Source organism: Polyodon spathula, chromosome 13 (assembly GCF_017654505.1).
Source record: "Polyodon spathula isolate WHYD16114869_AA chromosome 13, ASM1765450v1, whole genome shotgun sequence".
Lineage (NCBI taxonomy): Eukaryota > Metazoa > Chordata > Actinopteri > Acipenseriformes > Polyodontidae > Polyodon > Polyodon spathula.
Window position 1 is genome coordinate 38707510 of NC_054546.1, and position 6000 is coordinate 38713509.

A 6000-nucleotide genomic window follows, 5' to 3' on the forward strand; every position below is an offset into this window, starting at 1 on the left:
GACATAGGTTCAGGGAAAGCCAGTAATATTAAGTATGGTATTCAAATTATGTTAAACAGGTGAAATGGTCTGTCTAACTCAGTTATTTCCATTTTTAAAAAAAAACTAATACAGTATCTATATTATGTTAGACAATTCTTTATTTACATAGTTTTATTCTATTTATTGTACTGCCTTGACTGTAAATATGTAAATTATGTTTATAGCATATTTAAGGCTTTAGCAGTACCACTGTATTAAATTCTGTTTTTAATTTTTGCTTTCCAACTTAACCCTTTTTCACCTACTTGTATTGTTTTGGCCGGTGCTGGATAGTACCTGAAAAGAATGCATTAATGCTGCAATTCTGCCAATTGGCTGGAACTGGTCATGCAAGATGGCAACACTTCCAAAAAACTTTTCAGAGCCAACTGAATATTAATCTTCATTAGAGCATCATCTCTGCACCGCACAGTGCTTGGTTTATGTTAATACAACATTACATGATTTCAAGGGAACGTACTATAGCAGTGCACTATGAAGGAGCCTTTTATTCTTTCCACTCTTGTTGGACTGGGAGTGCTGGAGTGTCCCCAGGGTTACTCCACAGTGATGTCTCGTGTGTGCACCTGCTCCTTTTCTCTCAGAAACTACACCTGCATGACCCAAATTCCGCAAAAAAAAAAAAAAAAAAAAAAAAAAAACTTTTGTATCACTCACTTTACCAGTACATACATCTGTAATACGCATTGGAGTGATTGGAGTTTTACATTCCATAGTGGAACCATCAAAAATGATTCAAGAGTGTTGTCAACGTCAATGTGTCTTCCCAAAGCAATGTTTATATTTTTCTTGGAAGTCAGCTGTGTGAAAAACCAAATCCAGAAAGGGCTTGGTGGCTACAAATTAGATAAGACTTGGAAACCTATTCCAGGTAAAAAAAAAATACCCTAAAAATTCATATGTAATTCATATCATGAATAATAGGCACTGCCCCAGAACTCTTGCCTTGTGTGTAGAATGTATTCATAATATAGGCCACTTGATTGGCAGTCAAGAAATGATGATCTCCCTGTTGCCAGCTCTATATTAAGACAATTTTAAATGATGCATATAATACAGGAATCCCACCTTATTTGTACTTTGTTACTCTTTTTCACAGTCAAAATTTGTTTGGGTCATTTTCAATGTTAGCACCTTGGGATGCTTGACACGAAAGGCACTATAAAAATGTGTTCTGCATTGTATTATAAAAATAGAACTTTGAAGTTTTGCAAGTTTTATTTAGGGTTTACTAAAGGATGCTGAAAAACTGTTAAGTAAATGCAAAAAACAAACAAAAAAAAAGTGTTTTAATAACACCAGTTGCAGATCGCTTTGAAGTTTCTAACAGCTGCAGTTTGTTAGACCCAAATACATAAGTGCCACTGTACATTACTGTCAGTGGATTGATTACAATGACAAAACAACAACAAAAGCAATATTTTTTTCACTAAGCGTTAAAGGTCAAATGATTTTTTTATGGAACAATTCTTTACTAATACATTTATTTAGATTGTGTTTCCATTCAGGAATAGAATGGTTAATCCATACTGATATACCGTATTGTACAGTATATATTTTCATTTAACTTCATAAATGTCACTTTACCGACTTTGGTCTTTTGTAGAATTAACCTGTACCGAAGGAAAACAAGATACTAGCTGAATCCTATTATGATCTTTAAAAATGATTTAGATTCTTTTTCTGGAGATACCAGAGATGGGTTTGAGCGATTATTGATATCAGTTCAGCTTTATTCACACCAACATGTATTATTATTATTTATTATTATTATTATTATTATTAATAATAATAATAATAATCCACTACCCACTAAAAAAGTCAGGTGTAATAATATACAGTTCACCCCCCTGATATTTATTATAAATACAGCAGAAAGAAAAGGTATGCAATGAATTTGGCCAGGCTGGTTTGTAGACAATTTGATCTACTGTTTCTTGTGCCATTTCTTATAAAAGTTTAATTTAGACAGGCCTTGCAAAAATACACGATTCTGAAACATCACTGTCCTCATTAGATTCAGGCAGGAGTTCTCTCTCTACAGCCAGGCAGGAAAAAAAGAACATAACAAAGACAGACAAAAGAAAACAAACCCATCTTTGTAAATTTAGCATTTCATATACAATACAATTATCCTATAATACCATCGAAGGTTTGATAAAGAGAAACAATTCCGCCCAGTTGGTGATCGAGAATATACTGCACCATGTGTATAAAACCCTTTGAACATGTTACCTCAATTCTTGTGGACTTGCTTCATGACAGTTTATCTGCATTTACATGTAAAGTACACAGTGGGTTAGCTGCAGAACTGTGATTCAGGCTATCTCACTATGATGTGTTTAAATCAGAATGCTTATAAAAATGCAGTCCTGTAATAGGATCATGCATATTATAGCTTTGCTAGCTTCTAAAATAGATTTGGAGATTATGTAAGATGTGTTACCAGAACGGACACCTGGCAGCTAAAAGTAAAAACAAGTTTTTATCAACCCGGTAACTGAAATGTAATCGATATCATTGCAATATCAAATCATGAGACAATCCATACATCACACTCCCAACATTAATGCTTCATTGACAGGCTACAAAAACTGTGCACAATAAATAAATAAAAAGCAATACTGTACTGTGTCCATTTTAGGACATCCTCAGACCTCACCTCTCCTCGCGTCAATCCTCACTCCTCCTCGAGTATAAAGTCATGGGTATCCTTGCCAATATCTCTATAATACACTGTATTATGTGTTGGAAATAGATATTGATGGACTATGCAGGTGGTGGGGCAGGGGCTTTTCACTCTTCTCCAGTGTATTGTAAGACGTACTACATTTTAGTTAATCAGAAAATATAGGTCCCACATTTTGCAGAATGTGTGCCAGTATACAGAGAGATTGCCCGATGCTGTGCTCTTGTTTGATATTTATTAAGACTGTACTAAGACCAATGTACTTACATTTTAGTAATTTTATGTACAGGTATGTAACTAATGAAAAGTTATCAACTGAGAACAGCAAATATCACAAAACAATAGCATACAGTATGCATACCCAGTTTGAAGCTGTTAATAATTTTCTTATGGCTAAGGGCATAAATAACTGTAAATACAGCCCACATTCACAGTCTTCTGAAATCTCATCTTATTTTACCACTTCAGAGCCCATGAGACAAGCTTGCAACTGAAAATCCAACATAAAAAAGAAAGAGCCAAAGCAGCAGTGCTTCTTACTTCCAACAGCAACTGCAAACAACAAAGCAACAACAATCAACCAGAATTTAGTACATGGACTTTATCAGACAACATCCCAACAACACGTGGCAATGTTTGGATACATTGTTCGACTGCTTACTGTTTGTACATAAAGTTGAGAAAAATACAATACAAGAATAGAGCTCAATCTTGGCCTGATCATTTTCATTATGCTGCCTATGAGAAATAAATAATTCACACTTTGTTGAAATATACATGAATGGTTCTTTTATAATAATAAAACATTTGCATTTTCTCAAATGTTTTTATATCATGTTGTGCCATGCCCTTGTGTTACCCCTTGTATATTTGTCTAGGGGATATATATATATATCCAGCGCTATATATATTTTATATATATATAATATATAGTATAATATATATAGTTATATATATATAGATATATATTATATATATTATTTTCTTTGACTAAAGGTTCCAATATGCGTAATTTTAGTTAAAATCAATAAAAATTGATTGTTTTTTTGGGGAAACGTTGTTGTAAGTGACTCTGCCTGTGATGCATAGTTCACACACCCTAGTCTCGTATCTTGTAAAGCGCTTTGTGATGGTGGTCCACTATGAAAGGCACTATATAAAGATTATTATAGTATATTGCCCTGCTCATGTGAAAATGCCTATTCCCTCTCTGTAAAGTGTGTTCTTGTCTTTTCAGCACAAGATTCTTTTTGATGTTTCAGTAATGCCAAAGCAAAGTTGAAAATAGTATAAATGAAAGAGATTTTCATCATTCACCCTCTTCATCCCCTAAACAAATCTTCCATTGAATAATAGAAAATAGAATAGTAAAAAAGAAGATAGGGCTCTGCCAGTTATTTGAAGAAGATTCATTTTTAGATTGTGGATGTGCCGATTCCACAAGGACATGAACACAGATAGTATTTAAAAAAAAAAATCTTTGAACAACTCAGATTTACAGTGGATTCTGTGTAAACAAGTCTATTCAGGGGAAGTGTGGTTTATTTATTTGATTGATTGTTTAATCTTTCGTGATAGATTTCAAAATTTCAATCAGTAAATGTATTTCCGTTTGAGAGGTCTTCCCTGTATAAGAATGGACTCAGACGCCAGATCTTCAGGGTAATGCACTTCCTGAGGACAATACATTTACCATCTGGCACCCCAGCCACACCTCCTATCATATTCAGTGATATGTCAGCCATCTATGCCAGCCATGTCAGTAGGTTTGTTGTTGAAGCTTCTCTCTGCCTTTTGTTATCCGCGTACTAGGCTCCCAAGCAATACTGTTCCTGTAATAGGCTTATTACCTGGTGGCAGGCAGCTTTCTTCAGATGCATTGCCCGTGTACTGGCATTATACAAGTGTCAGGCCTATCATGCACAAAGCTGAACAGGAACCTCTTTGCTCTAAGACTCTCTTAAGCCCTAGGACATTGCCTATGAGGGAGTGACTTTTGGCTTGCTGTTTTTAGCTTTTTTTTATCAATATGATTTATATCACATTACATATATGACACAACATTCTTCTTAGTGTACTAGCAATGGCAGTCACAACAGCATTGAAATTTAATTGTAAAAACAAAAGGAAATTCAGTAACACTTACCTTAATTGTCTCTAACAACACTGTGACTACACTGAACATTACTCCATCACCCGAAACACAGAAAGTGTGTATTTCAATTGCTCCTAATCTAACTAAACATACATCATTCATTAAACACAGGAAGAATAGTCAGTTCAGTGGAAGAAGATATCATTCACATCTCTTTGAAAAGGTAATATCCTAAATCCATAAGTAAATACCCAGTAACAAATCTGCTATAAGATTTGGATTTGGAAAGATTGTCACTGTAACATGACAGTCACAGTTTACTGCTGCAGAACCCTGATATAAACTATTGATTAATCAAAAGGCAATCTGGAGATAATGTTCTTTAACTTATTAAGCCTCCTGTAAGATAAAATTCAGTCCAATGATTCCATATTTCACTAAATCAAACCCGTCACACACGTGAGTAATGAAAGTATTCATTTCTATATAAAACGGAGCTGTAACGCACATGAATAATTTGCTGTAATATAATCGAATATTATTTTGTGTATGATTGCAATGTTTAAAAAGCATGGACATGAGGTAATGTAATACCTAATCTTATTGAAATCAGGCGATATGAGGGGGCCAGTTTTAATTTGACTGAAAATACAAACACACTAAAAGAAACGTTACAAAATTATATGAAAAAGTCTCAACAATAAGTGTTTTTCAAAGTTATTGGTTTTTAGGCTTAAAGTTCCTTTTAGTATTTTTGATCATTTTTCCTATAAATTACTCAACAGTATTACAAACAACATGAATTATTAGTCAGTGTGTTAACAATAGCACACAAGTTTTTTTCCATATCAAATCAAATTAAAATGACACACACTATATATCACACACACACACACACACACCACACACATACACACACTCCAGTGATAGTGTGCGATGACTCTATATAGATAGATATGAATATATATAGATATATATATATATATATATAGATATAATATATATCATTTTCTAGGCGGGAGAGAGAGTGCCAAGCAACGTAAAAATTTTTATCTGGGTGATCTAGGAAGAACCTCGTGACTGATTTGTGTTTGGCAACAGATGGAATGTGTCCTGCCGATTCGGCAAGCCGGACCACACACACACACACACACACACACACACACTACACACA